This window comes from Pristiophorus japonicus, chromosome 1 (assembly GCF_044704955.1).
Source record: "Pristiophorus japonicus isolate sPriJap1 chromosome 1, sPriJap1.hap1, whole genome shotgun sequence".
NCBI lineage: Eukaryota > Metazoa > Chordata > Chondrichthyes > Pristiophoridae > Pristiophorus > Pristiophorus japonicus.
In genome coordinates, this window is record NC_091977.1 from 141981182 (window position 1) to 142003571 (window position 22390).

Consider the following 22390-nt stretch of genomic DNA (forward strand, 5'->3'; position numbering starts at 1 on the left):
TTTTCCTAATCTGTCACCATTCAGATAATAGTCTGTCTCTCTGTTTTTACCACCAAAGTGGATAACCTCACATTTATCCACATTATACTTCATCTGCCATGCATTTGCCCACTCACCTAACCTATCCAAGTCGCTCTGCAGCCTCACAGCATCCTCCTCGCAGCTCACACTGCCACCCAACTTAGTGTCATCCGCAAATTTGGAGATACTACATTTAATCCCCTCATCTAAATCATTAATGTACAGTGTAAACAGCTGGGGCCCCAGCACAGAACCTTGCGGTACCCCACTAGTCACTGCCTGCCATTCTGAAAAGTACTCATTTACTCCTACTCTTTGCTTCCTGTCTGACAACCAGTTCTCAATCCATGTCAGCACACTACCCCCAATCCCATGTGCTCTAACTTTGCACATCAATCTCTTGTGTGGGACCTTGTCGAAAGCCTTCTGAAAGTCCAAATATACCACATCAACTGGTTCTCCTTTGTCCACTCTACTGGAAACATCCTCAAAAAATTCCAGAAGATTTGTCAAGCATGATTTCCCTTTCACAAATCCATGCTGACTTGGACCTATCATGTCACCTCTTTCCAAATGCACTGCTATGACATCCTTAATAATTGATTCCATCATTTTACCCACTACCGATGTCAGGCTGACTGGTCTATAATTCCCTGTTTTCTCTCTCCCTCCTTTTTTAAAAAGTGGGGTTACATTGGCTACCCTCCACTCTATAGAAACTGATCCAGAGTCAATGGAATGTTGGAAAATGACTGTCAATGCATCCACTATTTCCAAGGCCACCTCCTTAAGTACTCTGGGATGCAGTCCATCAGGCCCTGGGGATTTATCGGCCTTCAATCCCATCAATTTCCCCAACACAATTTCCCGGCTAATAAGGATTTCCCTCAGTTCCTCCTCCTTACTAGACTCCCCGACCCCTTTTATAACCGGAAGGTTGTTTGTGTCCTCCTTCGTGAATACCGAACCAAAGTACTTGTTCAATTGGTCCGCCATTTCTTTGTTCCCCGTTATGACTTCCCCTGATTCTGACTGCAGGGGACCTACGTTTGTCTTTACTAACCTTTTTCTCTTTACATATCTATAGAAAGTTTTGCAATCCGTCTTAATGTTCCCTGCAAGCTTCTTCTCATACTTCATTTTCCCTGCACTAATCAAACCCTTTGTCCTCCTCTGCTGAGTTCTAAATTTCTCCCAGTCCCCAGGTTCGCTGCTATTTCTGGCCAATTTGTATGCCACTTCCTTGGCTTTAATACTATCCCTGATTTCCCTTGATAGCCACGGTTGAGCCACCTTCCCTTTTTTATTTTTATGCCAGACAGGAATGTACAATTGTTGTAGTTCATCCATGCGGTCTCTAAATGTCTGCCATTGCCCATCCACAGTCAACCCCTTAAGTATCATTCGCCAATCCATCCCAGCCAATTCATGCCTCATACCTTCAAAGTTACCCTTCTTTAAGTTCTGGACCATGGTCTCTGAATTAACTGTTTCATTCTCCATCATGCAAAATCTATGGAGATGGCATATAAGAATCCTTGGGAGCTCTGTCCAACTCAAGTGACTAGTGCAGCTGAGGTCTACAGTCACAAAGCCACCACTGGACCTAAAGCTGCGAGACCAAGTCAAAAGCATGTCGGTGAGAGCAGTTCAGTGAATTGTTATCGGTGCAATAGAAATCACTCACCACAGTCCTGCCAATGCAGAAATGCAAAGTGCTTTCACTGCCAGAAGCAAGGCCATATTTCAATATCTTGCAGAACGGGATCTATAGCAGGAAGTCAGATCCATTCTAATGGCAATGCAAAGCAGTGACAACAAAAGGGAGGAATTCACAATATTGTGTTGAAGAACTAGGCATCTACAGTACCTATGCCACTAGCGGCAACACTAGCAGTCATGAGAAAGGCTTCCGTAAAAAACTTTGGATCAATGAGCAATATATTGATATAAGAACATAAGAACATAAGAATTAGGAGTAGGAGTAGGTAATTTGGCCCCTCGAGCTTGCTAGGCCATTTAATACGATCATGGCTGATCCGATCATGGACTCAGGTCCACTTCCCTGCCCGCTCCCCATAACCCCTTATTCCCTTATCGGTTAAGAAACTGTCTATCTTTGTCTTAAATTTATTCAATGACCCAGCTTCCACAGCTCTCTGAGGCAGCAAATTCCACAGATTTACAACTCTCTGAGAGAAGAAATTCCTCCTCATCTCAGTTTTAAATGGACAGCCCCTACATATGTGTATCGGACTGCTCCATCATGAGTAAGGACACATAAGAGAGTTTGTTTAATCAAGTACCACTTAGAAAGAGTACTGTAGGGTTAAAAACCTACTCCTGAGAAATTCTAGAGACATATGGATCAATGGAATGTGCAGTTGAACACATCATCATCATAGGCAGTCCCTCGAAATTGAGGAAGACTTGCTTCCACTCTAAACATGAGTTCTTAGGTGGCTGAATAGTCCAATACGAGAACCACAGTCTCTGTCACAGGTGAGACAGATAGTCGTTGAGGGAAAGGGTGGGTGGGACTGGTTTGCTGCATGGGCTTTTCGCTGCCTGAGCTTGTTTTCTGCATGCTCTCGGCGATGAGACTCAAGGTGTTCAGCGCCCTCCCGGATGCACTTCCTCCACTTAGGGCGGTCTTTGGCCAGGATCTCCCAGGTGTCAGTGGGGATGTTGCACTTTATCAGGGAGGCTTTGAGGGTGTCCTTGTAACGTTTCCACTGCCCACCTTTGGCTCGTTTGCCATGAAGGAGTTTCGAGTAGAGTGGTTGCTTTGGGAGACTCGTGTCTAGCATGCGGATAATGTGGCCTGCAAGCGGAGCTGATCAAGTGTGATCAGTGCTTCGATGCTGGGGATGTTGGCCTGGTCGAGGATACAAACGTTGGTGCATCTGTCCTCCCAGCGGATTTGTAGTATCTTGCTGAGACATCTTTGGTGGTATTTCTCCAGTGACTTGAGGTATCTACTGTACATGGTCCATGTTTCTGAGCCATATAAGGCGGTGGGTATTATTACAGCCCTGTAGACCATGAGGTTGGAGGCAGTTTTGAGGGACTGGCCTTCAAACACTCTTTTCCTCCAGTCAGTAAAGCTGCCTATTATTGTAGCAAGCTACAACGACAGGCCAACTCTCATGGGCAAAGACTGGTTGAGAAAATTAAAACTAGACTGGAAAAATATCTTCAGTATAGATGCTTCAAAGAAATGACTCGACACAATGCTGAACAAGTATGAAAGCCAGTTCATAGACACTAATGGGGGCATCACCAAATATGATGCGCATATCTGATCTGGCTCAAACACATAAAACACTATCAGTTCTTACCCTTGCCTACAAAAACTGCTCACTATTCCAGGATCATTCTGGTTTGTAAAAATAACCCCAGGCTACTATTCTCTACTGCTAACCGTCAATTTCAACCACTCTCCCTTGTCTCCACCACACTCACCTCCAACAAGTGTGAGGAGCTCATGGACTTCTTTGTCTCAAAGATTGAGACCATCCGATCAGCTGCCTCTGCCACTTCCCTTCTTTCACCTGGCCCAAAGGGCCAAACTTCACCCGAGGCTCCCACCTGCCCTCGCCCTAAACTCATATTTTTTTCTAATTTCTCTTTGATCGCCCCTCTTAATCTCTCCAAATTCATCTTATCCATGAGACCGACTTCCTGCTCCCTTGACCCTATTCCCACTAAACTGCTAACTACCCAACTTCCTTTTCTGGCTCCCATGTCAACCGACATTGTTAAGGGTTCTCTCTCCTCAGGTACTGTTCCCCTTTCCTTCAAATCTGCTGTTATCACAACTCTCCTCAAAAAAACAACCCTTGACCCCACTTTGCTTGCTAGCTATCGCTCCATCTCCAACCTCTCTTTCCTCTCCAAAGTACTTTAATGTGTTATTGCCTCCCAAATCCGTGATCATCTTTCCATGAATTCAATGTTTGAATCCCTTCAATCTGGCTTTCGCCCCTGCCATAGTACCGAAACGGCTCTCATCAAAGTCACAAATTACATCTTTTGTGACTGTGACAAAGGTAAACTATTCCTCCTTGTCCTTCTGGACCTGTCTGCAGCCTTTGACACAGTTGAACACTCCATTCTCCTCCAATGCCTCTCCACCGTCATTCAGCTGGGGAGACTCTATTTGCCTGGTTCCATTCTTATCTATCCAATCATAGTCAGAGAATCACCTGCAATGGCTTCTCTTCCCGCCTCCGCATTATTACTACTGGTGTCCCCCAAGGATCTATCCTTGGTCCCCCCCTATTTCTCATCTACATGTTGCCCCTTGGCGATATCATCTGAAAACACAGCGTCAGTTTCCACATGTACGCTAATGACACCCACCTCACTACAACTTCACTTGACCCGTCCATGGTCTCTAAATTGTTAGACTGGTTGTCTGACATCCAGTTTTGGATGAGCAAAAATTTTCTCCATTTGAATAATGGGAAGACCAAAGCTATTGTTTTGGCTCTCCGCCACAAACTCCGTTCCCTAGCCAATGACTCCATCCCTCTCCCCAGCTTCTGTCTGAGGATGAACCAGACTGTTCGCAACCTTGGTGTCATATTTGACCCTGAAATGAGCTTCCAACCACATATCTGCAGCATAACTAAGACCACCTATTTCCACCTCTGTAACATCGCCCGTCTCTGCTCTTGCCTCAGCTCATCCGTTGCTGAAGCTCTCATCCATGCCTTTGTTACCTCTAGACTTGACTATTCCAATGCACGCCTGGCTGGCCTACAACATCTACCTTACATAAACTAGAGGTGTTTCAAAAATCGGCTGCAAAATCTGAAGTCCTGCTCACCCATCACCCCTGTGTTCGCTGACCTACATTGGCTTCTGGTTAAGTCACGCCTCTATTTCAAAATTCTCAACCTTATTTTCAAATACCTTCATGGCCTCACCCCTCCCTATCTCTCTAATCTCCTCCAGCCCTGCAACCCCCCGCGATGTCTGCACTCCTCTAATTCTGCCCTCTTGAGCATTCCTGATTATAATCGCTCAACCTTTGGTGGCCGTGCCTTCTGTTGCCTAGGCTCTAAGCTCTGAAACTCCCTGTCTAAACCTCTTCACATCTCTACCTCTCTTTCCTCCTTCAAGACTCTCCTTAAAACATACCTCTTTGACTAAGCATTTGGTCAGCTACACTAATTTCTAATTATGTGGCTCAGTGTCAAACTTTTAATCTCATAATAATCCTGTTAAGCATCTTGGGACATTTCACTACGTTAAAGGCGCTATATAAATGCAAGGTGTTGTTGCTGTTGTTGATTGCAGTGAACAGCCTAGCGTGGAATGCGTTGCTTCAGGCTGTGCACTCAGCAGGAGAACAGAAGTAGCGTGGCCATAGTGTCCCTGGAGCGAGGCAACCATTACTTAAAGCAAGGCTGTCAATTTAGAAAACAGTCTCGAGCCCTTAGAGGGAAATTGCCTTTTAAATAAATAAATAAATGAAAATCATTTAAAAATAGACATTCTTTAGCTCTTAGAGCTCAACTGCCTCTGATAAAAAAGAAAAACATTAAAAATAATTCCAAATAGGCAGTCTTCGGCTCTTAAAGCGGAACTGTTTTCTGCATTTAAACAAAATGTTAAAAGTACTTCAGGACTAACACATATGGTTCAACAGGCCAGGGAAAGGGCACCCAGGGTCTCGCATGCAGCATTCCAGCTTTGTGCATGGTGTCAACACTGGAAGAGAGGTCCTCTACCCACAGGGGGCCAGGAGGCCCTCCAGAAAGAGCAATGTGGGACCAGATTGCCTAGGCCGTCATTGCCACCAGTATCTCCACTAGTGCCTGGCTCCAGTGCCCAAAGAAGTTTCATGACCTCAGACCAGTGATCAAGGTCAGGGAATGCAGTTTCAAAAGCCATCTCCGACCAACTGCACCACTAACCTCACACATTGTTCAAAGCATGATTCCTCCTGTAAGAATAAAAGTATTCAGTAATAAAATTGATTCTGTGTATGTATAAATGTTGAAAGTGTAGACTATACGAAAAGACAGTTTTGAAAGATTCAAAATGGAAGCTCACAGACCTCCAGCATGGTGTTTGTGTATTGTGTTAATTGGAAAGCCATTAACCTAATCAAGGAATGCCTCCAGACAGACACAAGGGGGAGGAGAGCCAATAAGGAACTGCCCTGGGACCAAGATTCAATCTTGGAGCTTTCTGAGGAACAATGGCTTTGAGAGGTATAAGAACTCAAGCCAAAGATTTTTCTCTCTCTTCTCCTTCTCTCCTGAGCACATGCTGGACCTCCTGCTGAAGACCAACCGAAACAGCAAGCTGTGTGCTCAGCCAGCCAGCCAGAGGAAAGTGACGTATACCTTTTTATAAATCATTATTGTAACATTGTATTTGTTGTAACTAAATAGATCCGTAGAGTACCTGACGACTGCTGATAAATGTGCATGTGTGTGTGTTTAATAAACTGTTCCCAATTGTTTTAAAAGAATCAGTCTCACTGTCAATTTAATGCCAGAGATTTAGAAATCTTACAAATTGGTGGAGAATGTGGGCATCTGGCGAGACAGCTTTTATGATTCTTTTGAACAATTGGAAATTTGGGGAGTTACGATTCTAACCTATGTTGCGAAGCATAACTTCTAAACAATTAAATGGATCGGGAGAAATTACATCTTAAGGAGCAGTTGTCTCGATAGTTGTAACTGTTTAAGTGGGGACCCACCAGTAGTTATATTCAAAAGACACAGGATGAAAGGATTGGTCATGAACAGAAAGCCAACAATAAAAAGAAATGTTGAGCTAGTTTATCAGGAGAAGTCGTCCAAAAAGTTCCCGATACAAGACATAGAAGAGTTAAAGGCACAGGCACAGTACCTCTGCAAGGGTCAACCTGTTCCTTTGGGGAGCTGGTGGCACTTATCCAGGAGAAAGTAGATAAAGGAGAGCAAAGGCCAAAACGGGCAAACAGTCTTGTGGCATTCAACGCATTTTATTGTGCCCGGAGAGATGAGGAATTAATGAGGCAGGAGGCCAAAGTGATACAAGATTTAAAAGAATTGCAAGTAAAAGAGATTCAACTAAAACAAAGAGAGATTAAAGATATAAAACAACAAAAGGAAGAAGGCCTCCAACTTGTGAAGCAGTGAAAAAAGGGAGAAATACAGCATTTAAGATAAGAAATTGGTCAATTAAATCACAGTATTGGGCAATTAGAAAGAGGGGCCGAACAGGCAGCTTCATTGCTACAATAACAAAGCCTCTTAAATTTAAATGCCACAGCAGCCGTTGTTGAAGCAAATGAAAACAAATTAGAGTGAAAAAATATATAAATTGGAAAACTTGAAGCTCCATCAAGAGATAGAAGATGCTAGGAATGCATTAAGGGAAGTAATTAAGAAGCCACATAGGGAGGCAGATCACTCCCAGTGCCAACAAGAAATAGCGATGCTAAAAAGTAATTTAGGGGAGCAGCAGGTCCTGGTATCCGCAATAACATGAGGAGCCATAACAGAGATAACAGAAGGGGACAAAGGGGAGACAGATTGGGAAGAGGAAGTCAGTATAATCCCCAGGAGGGTGGTATAGAATGGGATACCGTGGAGACACAAGAACCAATCATAGCTGTAGTAACCACTTCTACAAGATGTAATGTGCACGGCGACATTACCAGTAACGACACTGACTCACGGCCCATATCTAGTGCTGACGCCATCGCATGTAGCCACGAGTTGGGGCCCATTAATGATGGGGATGACCCACTGGAAGTTAATCGGAGGTGGGCAAATTTCAGGAGGGGTCACCCCGAGTTGGAAGAGAGAGACTTAACACGAGTCCTTCTCTTGGCCTGTTCCACTTCCCTAAACGATAATCTGCCAGACGCAGTACTCCAGCCTGCCGCAGTGGCTGATGCACTCATGACTGAGATCCTAAACCATTTAGGGATCAAAAATTTGAATTCAGTGACTCTGCTTGATCAAACCAAGCAGCGCCTAGAAGAGACCCTTAGAGCCTTCAGTAATCACCTGTGCGATATCCATCAACGTACGCAGAACCAAGCACCTGCAAATGCTACAATTGGAAAGGATCAGGAACAATTTAAATCGATGTTCCTGACCCAACTCCACCCTTTAGTTAAAACCACCCTGGGCATAGCCATGAGGCCTACCAATCAGTGGACAGATACAGAGACCAGCGCTCAAATAGCCTGGGAGAAGGTAAAAGACTAGTATAAGGTAAAGTCACCACCCACTGCAAAATAATGGTGGAGGTATCTCGAAACTAACCCTTTAAGGGTCAGTGCTTTAATTGTAAGAAAGTAGGCCACCTAGCAAAAGACTGCAGCAGACCCAGACCAGCAGCGAACCATGATGCAACGCATAGATACCTCTCGAGGGATGAATCCAAGCCCTCAGGGACAGATCAACGATTGGATCAATTGATAACCCTCAAAGAAACCCAAATTACCACGGGGAGGATGCAAAATCATTTACTGGTGCACGTAATCGCCGATGCACACTCATTAGAGAGACCCATTCCAGGATCGACCCTATGACAGGGTTCAGCCCCCAAAGATTGGTCGGAAGTGGGGTTCCGACGTGAAGGGAGCGGGAGACCAGTAGTCCTTGTTGTCATACAAGGGGGCAGACAACAGATTATGCTTATCGATACTGGCTCAGCCGTTACCATCATTCACACCCCATACCCTGAATGCCATGCAGTGGCAGGCAAGGGTTATATGACCCTTAAAGGGTTTAACGGTGATACAACCACCACGTATACAGGGAAGGCCACTGAACTTCAGTTGGGAGGCCTCACCTGTAAGGATCCAGCACCGATGCTAATGATCACCCCCGACGGAAGGGGAATTTTAGAGACTGATGTGTTGGATCAGTATGGTGCGGTGATAGATTATAATCAGGACTGTGTTTGGATGGGATTGAGAGATAAGGCAGGAGTGATAGCAATTTCAGATCTTCACAAGATTTTTGCTTTTAAAAAACCATCTGAGCATGACCCTCCGGGGAACGAAAATGAAGCTGTGGCAAAACTAATTCAGGGACACATAGAAACATAGAAAATAGGTGCAGGAGTAGGCCATTCGGCCCTTCTAGCCTGCACCACCATTCAATGAGTTCATGGCTGAACATGCAACTTCAGTACCCCATTCCTGCTTACTCGCCATACCCCTTGATCCCCCTAGTAGTAAGGACTTCATCTAACTCCTTTTTGAATATATTTAGTGAATTGGCCTCAACAACTTTCTGTGGTAGAGAATTCCACAGGTTCACAACTCTCTGGGTGAAGAAATTCCTCCTCATCTCGGTCCTAAATGGCTTACCCTTATCCTTAGACTGTGTCACCTGGTTCTGGACTTCCCCAACATTGGGAACATTCTTCCTGCATCTAACCTGTCTAACCCCGTCAGAATTTTAAACGTTTCTATGAGGTCCCCTCTCATTCTTCTGAACTCCAGTGAATACAAGCCCAGTTGATCCAGTCTTTCTTGATAGGTCAGTCCCGCCATCCCGGGAATCAGTCTGGTGAACCTTCACTGCACTCCCTCAATAGCAAGAATGTCCTTCCTCAGGTTAGGAGACCAAAACTGTACACAATACTCCAGGTGTGGCCTCACCAAGGCCCTGTACAACTGAAGCAACACCTCGCTGCCTCTGTACTCAAATCCCCTCACTATGAAGGCCAACATGCCATTTGCTTTCTTAACCACCTGCTGTACCTGCATGCCAACCTTCAATGACTGATGTACCATGACACCCAGGTCTCTTTGCACCTCCCCTTTTCCTAATCTGTCACCATTCAGATAATAGTCTGTCTCTCTGTTTTTATCACCAAAGTGGATAACCTCACATTTATCCACATTATACTTCATCTGCCATGCATTTGCCCACTCACCTAACCTATCCAAGTCGCTCTGCAGCCTCATAGCATCCTCCTCGCAGCTCACACTGCCACCCAACTTAGTGTCATCCGCAAGTTTGGAGATACTACATTTAATCCCCTCGTCTAAATCATTAATGTACAGTGTAAACAGCTGGGGCCCCAGCACAGAACCTTGCGGTACTCCACTAGTCACTGCCTGCCATTCTGAAAAGTCCCCATTTACTCCTACTCTTTGCTTCCTGTCTGACAACCATTTCTCAATCCATGTCAGCACACTACCCCTAATCCCATGTGCTTTAACTTTGCACATTAATCTCTTGTGTGGGACCTTGTCGAAAGCCTTCTGAAAGTCCAAATATACCACATCAACTGGTTCTCCTTTGTCCACTCTACTGGAAACATCCTCAAAAAATTCCAGAAGGTTTGTCAAGCATGATCTCCCTTTCACAAATCCATGCTGACTTGGACCTATCATATCACCTCTTTCCTTAATAGTTGATTCCATCATTTTACCCACTACCGATGTCAGGCTAACCAGTCTATAATTCCCTGTTATCTCTCTCCCTCCTTTTTTAAAAAGTGGGGTTACATTGGCTACCCTCCACTCCATAGGAACTGATCCAGAGTCAATGGAATGTTGGAAAATGACTGTCAATGCATCCACTATTTCCAAGGCCACCTCCTTAAGTACTCTGGGATGCAGTCCATCAGGCCCTGGGGATTTATCGGCCTTCAATCCCATCAATTTTCCCAACACAATTTCCCGACTAATAAGGATTTCCCTCAGTTTCTCCTCCTTACTAGACCCTCCGACCCCTTTTATATCCGGAAGGTTGTTTGTGTCCTCCTTAGTGAATACCAAACCAAAGTACTTGTTCAATTGGTCCACCATTTCTTTGTTCCCCGTTATGACTTCCCCGGATTCTGACTGCAGGGGACCTATATTTGTCTTTACTAACCTTTTTCTCTTTACATATCTATAGAAACTTTTGCAATCCGTCTTAATGTTCCCTGCAAGCTTCTTCTCGTACTCCATTTTCCCTGACCTAATCAAACCCTTTGTCCTCCTCTGCTGAGTTCTAAATTTCTCCCAGTCCCCAGGTTCGCTGCTATTTCTGGCCAATTTGTATGCCACTTCCTTGGCTTTAATACTATCCCTGATTTCCCTTGATAGCCATGGTTGAGCCACCTTCCCTTTTTTATTTTTACGCCAGACAGGAATGTACAATTGTTGTAGTTCATCCATGCGGTCTCTAAATGTCTGCCATTGCCCATCCACAGTCAACCCTTTCAGTATCATTCGCCAATGTATCCTAGCCAATTCATGCCTCATACCTTCAAAGTTACCCTCCTTTAAGTTCTGGACCATGGTCTCTGAATTAACTGTTTCATTCTCCATCCTAATGCAGAATTCCACCACATTATGGTCACTCTTCCCCAAGGGGCCTCGCACAACGAGATTGCTAATTAATCCTCTCTCATTACACAACACCCAGTCTAAGATGGCCTCCCCCCTAGTTGGTTCCTCGACATATTGGTCTAAAAAACCATCCCTTATGCACTCCAGGAAATCCTCCTCCACCGTATTGCTTCCAATATGGTTAGGCCATTCTATGTGCATATTAAAGTCATCCATTATAACTGCTGCACCTTTATTGCACGCACCCCTAATTTCATGTTTGATGCCCTCCCCAACATCACTGCTACCCTTTGGAGGTCTGTACACAATGCCCACTAAACGTTTTTTGCCCTTTGGTGTTCTGCAGCTCTACCCATATAGATTCCACATCATCCAAGCTAATGTCCTTCCAAACTATTGCCTTAATTTCCTCCATAACCAGCAATGCTACCCCACCTCCTTTTCCTTTTATTCTATCTTTCCTGAATGTTGAATACCCCTGGATGTTGAGTTCCCAGCCCTGATCATCCTGGAGCCACGTCTCTGTAATCCCAATCACATCATATTTGTTAACATCTATTTGCACAGTTAATTCATCCACCTTATTGCGGATACTCCTTGCATTAAGACACAAAGCCTTCAGGCTTGTTTTTTTAACACCCTTTGTCCTTTTAAAATTTTGCTGTACAATGGCCCTTTTTGTTATTTGCCTTGGATTTCTCTGCCCTCCACTTTTCCTCATCTCCTTTCTGTCTTTTGCTTTTGCCTCCTTTTTGTTTCCCTCTGTCTCCCTGCATTGGTTCCCATCCCCCTGCCATATTAGTTTAACTCCTCCCCAACAGCACTAGCGAACACTCCCCCTAGGACATTGGTTCCGGTCCTGCCCAGGTGCAGACCGTCCGGTTTGTACTGGTACCACCTCCCCCAGAACCGGTTCCAATGCCCCAGGAATTTGAATCCCTCCCTGCTGCACCACTGCTCAAGCCACGTATTCATCTGCGCTATCCTGCGATTCCTACTCTGACTAGCACGTGGCACTGGTAGCAATCCCGAGATTACTACTTTTGAGGTCCTACTTTTTAATTTAGCTCCTAGCTCCTTAAATTTGTTTCGTAGGACCTCATCCCTTTTTTTACCTATGTCGTTGGTACCAATGTGCACCACGACAACTGGCTGATCTCCCTCCCTTTTTAGAATGTTTGCCACGTGCAAGCATGACTGTGGAAAAATGGCAGGCGAGGAGTCTATTGAGGAACCCCCCCACCTATTCACTAAACAGAACCCATCCCACGGGAGAGTCACTCTTACATCCGAGACACCATAAAATCCCTAGTCGAGCAGTGTGTTATTAGGACAGGCACTTTTGCAACCAATTCACCAACATGGCCGGTTAAAAAGCCTGATAATAGCTGGCGACTGACTATTGATTACAGGAAGTTAAATTCTGTAACACCAGCCTGCTCACCGGTAGTAAGAGAAACTCCCACTATATTATCTCAAATTCCTGATGGTTCCAAGTACTTCTTGACCCTCGACATCGCCAATGGATCCTGGAGTATCCCTGTTAAGAGGGAAGACCAGTACAAATTTGCGTTCACATTTGAGGACCAGAGCTACACCTGGACATGCTTGTCTCAGTGGTTCCACAATGCCCCCACGATACTCCACTAAAGAATGGCTGCAAGTTTGAAAGTCTTTTCCTGCCCTACCTGCTTGCTACAGTACGCAGATGACCTACTGCTGGTAACCGACAGCATGGAGGAGCATCTGTCCCTTTTATACAAACTTTTGACATTGTTGGCTCAGGCGCGACTAAAGGTGAATCTCCATAAGGCTTAATTAGTAAAAAACGGGTCACCTTTCGAGGAGTGTCCATTTCTCCAGAGGGATCATCCCCCGACTCTCAAAAGGCGGAGATAATACAGCGACTGCCATTACCCACTTCGAAAACAGCCCTACGATCATTCTTGGGTTTGGTGAGGTACCAAAGGAACTTTATCCCAGGCTTTGCAGAATGTACATAACCCCTGTATGATTTAATAAAACTGCAGGGTGATGACATACGCCCAGCATGGACCGATACCCACACCCAGTCTGTGGCTAAATTAAAACCTGCAGTGATACAGGCCGCATGTCTGATCCCTCCTGACCCCACGCAGACCTTCGATTTGGAGGTCGGGGCCACAGAGCAAAGCCTCACTGCAGTTCTGTGCCAAACGCGAGGCTGATCGACGACAGCCTATTGCATATGCATCTCGAATCCTGCAGGGGGCAGAAAAGGCGTATACCGCATGCGAGCTCCACCTGCTGGCCATCTTCTGGTCAGTACATCACTTTACCTTTATTACTGGGTTCCAGGCTACAATCCTGCACAGCGGACACACACCTCTGAAACTACTGATGAAACCTGGAGATTCGCTAGTTTCCTCGCAGCGCCTCAGAAAATGGATATTGGAATTTATGGAAAGAGACATTGATACCATTTCCAAACCCACCACCTTGCTGCCACAATTTCCAATCTATGAGGGGGACCCGCATGAATGTCCATTACCCCTGATTAACTTTGAGACCCACCCTGTGCAGAAAGAGCCCATACAGGGTGCCCCAGATGTCTACATCGATGGGTCTTCATATCACATTGAAGGATCCCCCCACACCGGGTATGCTGTGGTATTGCCAGAAAGAGCCATCCAGCGAAGATGCAACAGACAGTCTTCACAATATTCAGAAATCGCTGCACTTCTAACTGCTGTGAAGGGAACCTCAGATAGACCCATGAATATTTGGTTGGATAGTGCCTATGCTATAAACACCGTGCTCTCCTTGCCCCTATACCACAAAAATGACTATCGTATAATAGATGGTAAGTAAGGCCTTGGTCCATGGGCCCTGATTACGCCTGCTCTGGTCATACCTTTAACAGTGATCCACGCCCTGCTTCATAGGAAAGGTAGCAGCCCATAGAAAAGGGGGTCCACATAGTGAGGGAAATTCCAGAGCAGACAGAGCAGCCAAGGGCGCTGTGATTGATGGGGAGATATAGGATATAGTTGTTGAGCCCTGCAGTGCTGTTAGCAAGGCCTCCCCAACAGATCACCTAGATTTAAAATCCCTGCAGCAGCAATACTGGTCATATGCTGTTGTAAGCGCCTGGCACGAGGAAGGCAGACCACTTCCTCAACCAACAGCCTGGGCTCCCAATATCATACTAGCCACTGCCCCTGACTCCGATGAACAGTTGCTGATGTTCAAAAGAAAGCCAAATGCCTGCCCGATGGTGTGTATTCCACCAGAGGTAGGTCAGGAACTGCTCTCCCTCTTTCACTCCCACCCCACAGCAGGGCACTATTTGGCCCTGGCAACTTTCTACAAGGTAGCATCCACAACTTGGTGGCCTTCCATGAGGGAAACAATCAACCAATACGTGGCACAATGCCTACCGTGCCTGCAACACAATCCTCCTGCATGCACTAACCGAGCCTTGCTTCAAAGCACACCCCCACCTCAAGGGCCATGGACTCACCTCCAGATAGACTTCATTGGGCCACTTCCACAGGCTCAAGGCAATTTTCAGCATGCCCTACTGGTGGTGGTTCAATTCACTAAATGGATCGAAGTAGTCCCCTGCCACTCCAACACCACAATCACAGCAGCCAAAACACTATTGAATCATGTGTTTTGTAGGTGGGGAGTACCAGGACAAGTGGACAATGATCAAGGTTCACACTTTACCGGTAAAACTTTTACCCACCTGCAGGAAATGTTGGGGATAAAACACAAATTACATATTGCTCACCACCCCCAGTCGTCCGGAGGGGTTGAAAGGGGGAACAGGACCCGCAAGTTAATGTTAAAAAAATTGTGCGTGGAACACCCCATTCAATGAGCTAACATGCTGCCAATGTGCTTAATGGCAATGAGGCCTACACCTCAGAACAACAGGGGTCTCCCTAGATCAGGCCATGACGGGGAGGCTCATGAGAACACCAGGCCAGCTAACACTAACAGGATGAGTCTGCTGACAATGAAAACATATTGTTCCAGGTGGCTGGAACAAGGGTTAGATCACACCGATCAGATCAATCGATTTGTGACCTCCAAATTGGGGAAGTCAAGAAGACAAATTAAAAGACCATGTTACGGATCCTCACGATTGTCAGGACGATGCTGGCCATGACCGAAGCCAAGGGAAGATGGAGAAGCGGGAGCTGCAGCATGACTCACGAACATCATCAATCATCAATGTGCTTTGAGAAGCGACGGTGCACTGAAGGTATGGGAAGGGGAGAGTCTCCGCTGGAGATGTTATTGTACTATAGTAAATCCCCTTCGTGTCGCCTACACCTTATGAGGTGGGGACCAAGTCAAGCCATCCACTTTTCTCTCCCTCTCTAAGCTTAAAATCCATTATACAGCAGTCATCCACCTCACAGAAACATAAACAGCAGAACTACCAGAACCCTCTCAATGTTTGATATGTGACCCCTGAGGAGATAAACCATATGAGGGGTCAATAAGGATATTTCCCCCTCAAAGTGGAGAGTTTGTAAGAATAAAAGTGTTCAGTAATAAAATTGATTCTGTGTATGCATTAATATTGAAAGTGTAAACTATACAAAAAGACAGTTTTGAAAAATTCAAAATGGAAGCTCACAGACCTGGTGTTTGTGTATTGTGTTAATTGGAAAGCCATTAAACTAAACAAGGAATGCCTCCAGACAGACACATGGGTGAGGAGAGCCAATAAGGAACTGCCATGGGACCAAGATCCAATCCTGGGGCTTTCTGAGGAACAATGGTTTTGAGAGATATAAGAACTCAAGCCAAAGATTTTTCTCTCTCTTCTCCTTCTCTCCTGAGCACATGGTGGACCTCCTGCTGAAGACCAGCTGAAACAGCAAGCTGTGTGCTCAGCCAGCCAGAGGAAAGTGATGTATACCTTTTTATAAATCATTATTGTAACATTGTATTTGTTGTAACTAAATAGATCAGTAGGGTATCTGATGACTGCTGATAAATGTGCATGTGTGTGTGTTTAATAAACTGTTCCCAATTGTTTTAAAAGAATCAGTCTCACTGTCAATTTAATGCCAGAGATTTAGAAATCTTCCACCTCCCACCCCCATCGCTCACCGACCAAACACGGGTCACACCTCACATTCAAAGCTTCACCTCTTCCCTTTGGAGGATATGGTGCTGGCCATTCTTGGCAGGGGCATGACTGAGCCCTTGGCCAGCGGCGGGGCTGAAAGAATGCAAGATGCTGGTATCCTCATACATTATCCTTTTTATCACATCCCACTTCCCCCTTATTCCACAATATCTTCCGATGTACAAGCTGCACATGGTGTAGGCATGCAGCTCTTGTATTCCCGCTCGCCCCCGCTCACCACAACCCTACTCTTGTGCCTTCCTACTGCAGACACCCAAGAAATTCAGTCTATCCCAGCCAGCAGTTGACCAAGACTCCCAGCCACTAACTCCTCGAGATCGTTATATAACCAATCTGAAGTGTCCCTGGAGTATGACTGCATGACATCATTAGAGTAGGCAAAGGCACACACAAGACAGTCACTAATGGAATGTGCACGTGTGATTAGTTGATTTCTTGATGTCATATTGGATGCCAATATGGATAAAGATGGATTGGAAAGGTTGCTTTGTGGTGGCTTTTATTTCAGCATTGTGGCCAAGAGGATTCTGTGATGGTCAGTAACAGAGGGAAGGTCAGGTGTGGGTCAAGTGTTGAAAGGGAAATTGGTGTTGTGTTCACTGGTACCGCAGGCGGATGATTCGATCCCAGATATCCCGGCCAGAAGAGGGCTGTCTGGATTACATCCTTCCACTTCCTCCTCTTCTTCTTGCTCTTCTGCCTCTGCCTCTTCCCTCTGCAAGTAGCGTATCCCCTTTTCTGCCTCTGCTCATCTCCACGTGCCCTACAGGCTTGTGAGTAAGTGGTCTGCTCAGGGGCAAAATAATGCGGAAAATAGAAATCTCAAATAAAAACATAAAGAGCTGGAAATTCGATTTGTTTCGCGCCTCTGTTAGCACCCCGGATGGGGCAGTAATGCAGCTCGAATTGATCACCTCCCAGCGACACAGGAAACTTGGTGGGTGCTTTGCGGCGGTGCCAAATGCTACCGCCTGGCTCAGTACTTTCATTCAGATCATGACGTCAGTCGTCGTGCAACGTCCCGCTTGCATCTGCCTCATTTAGCACCCACCCCTAATCACGGCAGAGAAACCAGACAGTTCCACGATCCATTGGTGCTAGCTGCAGCCTATTTACAGGGAGGGAGGAAGATCATAATTCAGAGACCACATTGAGCACAATGTTTCCGCACAGCACGCTGCGTGAACCTCTGAGTTTAAATTGGAAGAATGATCTGCCATTACATGGTCCTTACAGTTGAGTGAAATCATTTAATGGGTGCATTACTAGCTCGCCAGCATCACCTAGTCCATGCTCTGAAGATACAAGGGCTGTTAGCCATACAGGGCTACGAATGTGGAGAGATCACGAATATCTGGACAGGATGCCTTATGCCCACGAGTTTGCAGGCAGCAATGCTCATAACTCCACCTCTCTGAGGAGCAGTGTGTGAGAAGGATGCGTTTCCGAGAAAAAGTGCTGAGAGAGATATGCCATCTTCTATAGGCAGACCTGCAACCCCACCTCAATGCTGCCGGTGCAAAAGCCACACGTCAATGGCTCATAATGCATCGGGTCTCGTGAATGAAGGAAGCTCAAGGATGCAGCGAATACTGACTGCGCAATGTGCCACCATAATGCCACATCTCTGTTAAAGTCCACAATCAGACAAAAGACGCCAATGCAAAACGGGCAAAGTAAAATTTTACTGACGACAACAAAGTAGTTGCCTCAAACATCATAACCAAACCCCACCCCAGCAAGTAACAAAACAAGGCACAACATCCCGTTGAACAAGCATCAAACATAATAAATTTAAACAATGTATGGAAAAAGGCCCTTTCCATTAGTTATCCCACAGCAGCAGCATGTGGCAGATTAGTCACACACTCACAATAAGTTGCGTCAAACAATGTAACGACATATTTAAAGTCATTAAATACACAATGAGGACACCTGTCCATGGTGGTCAAATTTCTCACTCAGATCTCCAGTTGCATTTACCTTTACCCTAATGCTCCTTCGCAATGTGGCCTTAGTGTCTACAGCAAGGCCGCTTGAGGGCTGCTGTGTGTTTGGGGCAGACACTACAGATGGCCTAACAGGACACCCTGAACCAGTTCTAGGCCTGGACGGCCCAGCTGTGAACTCCACCGCCTCAGCATTGGCGACAGCAGTCTGGGATGGCTTGGGTGTAGACCACAGGTGGGAGCCGAAATTATGTAATCTTGAGAAAGGACAGCACTTCCCATTTCTAGCAACCCACTGCCACTCACCCGGGGCGGAGTATCAGCATCCAGAGCAAGATGTGTGAGCACACATTGCTGGCCTGCTTCAGCACCGTCAGTTCCCTATTGGACTGTGGAGAACACAGAGAGGATGGCAGCAGTGAGTGTGTGGCAGCAGTCTGCGAGTTCATGCCAGCAATCACTGACAGCATCACATCACAACGCCCTTGCATGACTTGGGCCTGTGATGCGATAGCTGTTGCCACATCAACCATGGCACATGTCATCCCCTCTGGGACTCCACTACTGCTTGTTGGGCCCATCTCCCTCTGTAAATGGGCAAAATGGGCTTGTTGGACTCCTGAGAGGCATGGCCAATGCTTGAAGTGGCCTCCCCAACACTCAGAGCAATTGCATTCCTGCTCTGCAGGACCTTCTCCAATGCACCCATGAGCTCATGGTGCATTTGCATGGTCTCCTTGGACATAGCCTCCAAGCCCAGGTCCACATCTAACTGTCTCTCAGTGGGACTTCTGGGTCGACTCCAGGGAGCTGACCTCTGAGTTCCCCTCGTGTTCTGCGTTGCCATTGGAGCCATGAGCCTCAAACCCCTCAAATCCCACGACTTCAGGCTCCTCCACCGATATGGTGTTCCCCACTTGGTGGGGCAGATGGAGTATCCTGCTCAGTGATCAGACTGTCGTCCCCCCACTTGTCATCTTCCCCTTGGCTGGTGTACAAGGATCAGGGACAGGCTGCCATGTTTCTGGCTGATCATCTGTAAGCTCAAAGCAACAGACAAATGTTAGCAGCAGGGGAGGGGTCAGGGAGATAAGAGGAAGGTGATATTGGACATTTATATGTAAAGGGGTAGGCCAATTGATATCAGGGGTCATGGAACTCACAAAAGCCGCAGATGCCATTCATATACCGTCACTATCCACAGCGGGCTCAGATAAACTGCCCGTCACCGCGCGAACTGTGGGAACGGTGGGATGAGGTGAGAGCCACCTAGGATTGCAGTTCTGGGTGACATTTTGCAAAAACATATCTAGAGTGAAAGGGTAGTGTGAGGAGGAGGGAGACTGAGTAGGGAACAAGAAGGTGTGCAACGTTTGCATATGCAGGGCATGGCTGGTGAACTGAGCCTCCAGTTTTCAGGTTGTTGGATCAATCTACATCATGGCATGGAACACATAGGGAAGGGGCAGGTGCGGCAAAGACTGTACATTGTGTGAGACAGTGAGTTTGAAATCATGATATTGGTGCATTAATATGAAGGCTACTCACCTTTGTGAGGTTGTTAAACTTCTTGTTCGCTGCACCGTGTCTCTAGCTGAGACGTCCCGTGCCACCTCCCTCCAAAGACTTCGATAAACTCATGGCATGGGCCTCCTTCTGGACTCTGGGGAGGTACCAGCGGATTGGAAAGCAGCTAATGTAACGCCTCTGTTTAAAAAAGGGGGCAGACAAAATGCAGGTAATTATAGGCCGGTTAGTTTAACATCTGTAGTGGGGAAAATGCTTGAAGCTATCATCAAGGAAGAAATAGCGGGACATCTAGATAGGAATAGTGCAATCAAGCAGACGCAACATGTATTCATGAAGGGGAAATCATGTTTAACTAATTTACTGGAATTCTTTGAGGACGTAACGAGCATGGTGGATAGAGGTGTACCGATGGATGTGGTGTATTTAGATTTCCAAAAGGCATTTGATAAGGTGCAACACAAAAGATTACTGCAGAAGATAAAGGTACGTGGAGACAGAGGAAATGTATGAGCATGGATCGAGAATTGGCTGGCTAAAAGAAAGCAGAGAGTCGGGATAAATGGGTCCTTTTCGGGTTGGAAATCGGTGGTTAGTGGTGTGCCACAGGGATCAGTGCTGGGACCACAACTGTTTACAATATACATAGATGACCTGGAAGAGGCGACAGAGTGTAGTGTAACAAAATTTGCAGATGACACAAAGATTAGTGGGAAAGCGGGTTATGCAGAGGACACAGAGAGGCTGCACAGAGATTTAGATAGGTTAAGCGAATGGGTGAAGGTTTGGCAGATGGAATACAATGTCAGAAAGTGTGAGGTCATCCACCTTGGGAAAAAAAAACAGTAAAAGGGAATATTATTTGAATGGGATGAAATTACAACATGCTGCAGTGCAGAGGGATCTGGGGGTCCTTGTGCCTGAAACTCTTTTAGGAGTAAACAAAAAACATTAAACCATGCCCCCCCGATCTGGGGGAAACACCAACATTTACAAGGCCCTTTTTTAATTTTTTTTGTTTTTTTTTGGGCACAGAATAAAAAAAATTTCCAAGTGCCCCCTATAAAAGGGGAGGGGGACACTAAAAGCACTGGCAATTAAAACAAATTAACTTAAAAACATAAAATCAAATTAAAATTTGGTTGCCGGGCGTGATGATGCACTCCAGTCCCTCCGGTGCCCACCTCTCGCGGAAGGCCGCGAGCGTACCGGTGGACACCACGTGCTCCATCTCCAAGGACTCCCTGGACCGGATGTATGTGCGGAAGAGAGGCAGGCAGTCTGGCTGAACGACCCCCTCGACCGCCCGCTGCCTGGACCGGCTGATGGCACCCTTGGCCGTGCCCAGGAGCAGTCCTACGAGGAGGCCCTCGGACCTACCCGCTCCCCTCCGCACAGGGTGCCCGAAGATCAGGAGGGTGGGACTGAAGTGCAGCCAGAATTTCAGGAGCAGCCCCGTTAAATAACAAAACAGGGGCTGCAACCTCGTGCACTCAATAAAAACATGGAACACGGACTCTTCCAGACCGCAGAAATTGCAGGCGGCCTGGGAGCCCGTGAACCAGCTTAAAAATTTATTGCATGGCACTGCTTTGTGCACCACCCTCCAGGCCAAGTCCCCGACAAATATTGGGAGGACCCCTGCGTAGAGTGCCCTCCATCGGGGACCCCCGCCTCCTCCGGACGGCAAGATGGTACGCCATGGCGTGTCCGGACGGCAGGCGAGGATGGCAAAGTTGAGAGTGTGCAGGAGCAGCCCGTACAGGAAACCCCTCCGCGCGGAACTGAAAGGCACGGAGGGGATTGCCCCGAGGCGGCTCAAGTTGTGAGGCGCCGGCCCCCGAGGGAGGTTCCGGGGTTTGGCGCCGATGAGGAATTCCGTCCGGACGGGGGTCAGTTCGGACGGGATCTCCCCACGTGCTTGAGCCTCCTCGATGCACCTAACGGAGTCGGGGCCCAGAGCTGTTTTTAGCGACTCGATGGCATCGGCCGCGTGGCGGACGTTGGCAGAATTTAGGCGCCGCGCCAGCATGTCTGGCGCCATCCAGCCCGCTCCTCCGCCATCAAGCAGGTCCCTGACCCTGGTCACCTCACCAGCCACAGCCCTCTCGTCCGACCGCCACTCAAAACCTCGGTCGTGGAGGTACGGATTCCCGAGCAGCGGCTCCTGCAGGAAGGCCGCCACTCCAGCCGGTAAAGAGCTGCGCTTGGTGGAGATTTTGTTCCAGACCCTGATGAGTTCCTTGTAAAAGACAGGCAGCTCCCGGAGGGCGGTCCTGACGCCCCCCACACTCACAAACAGGAGCTGCGTGTCGTAGTTGAGGCCGTGCTGCTGGCGGAAGAAATACATCGCCAGAGCACGCCACCTCGGAGGGGGCTCAACGTAAAGGTATCTCTGCAGGGTCTGAAGACGGAAAGTCG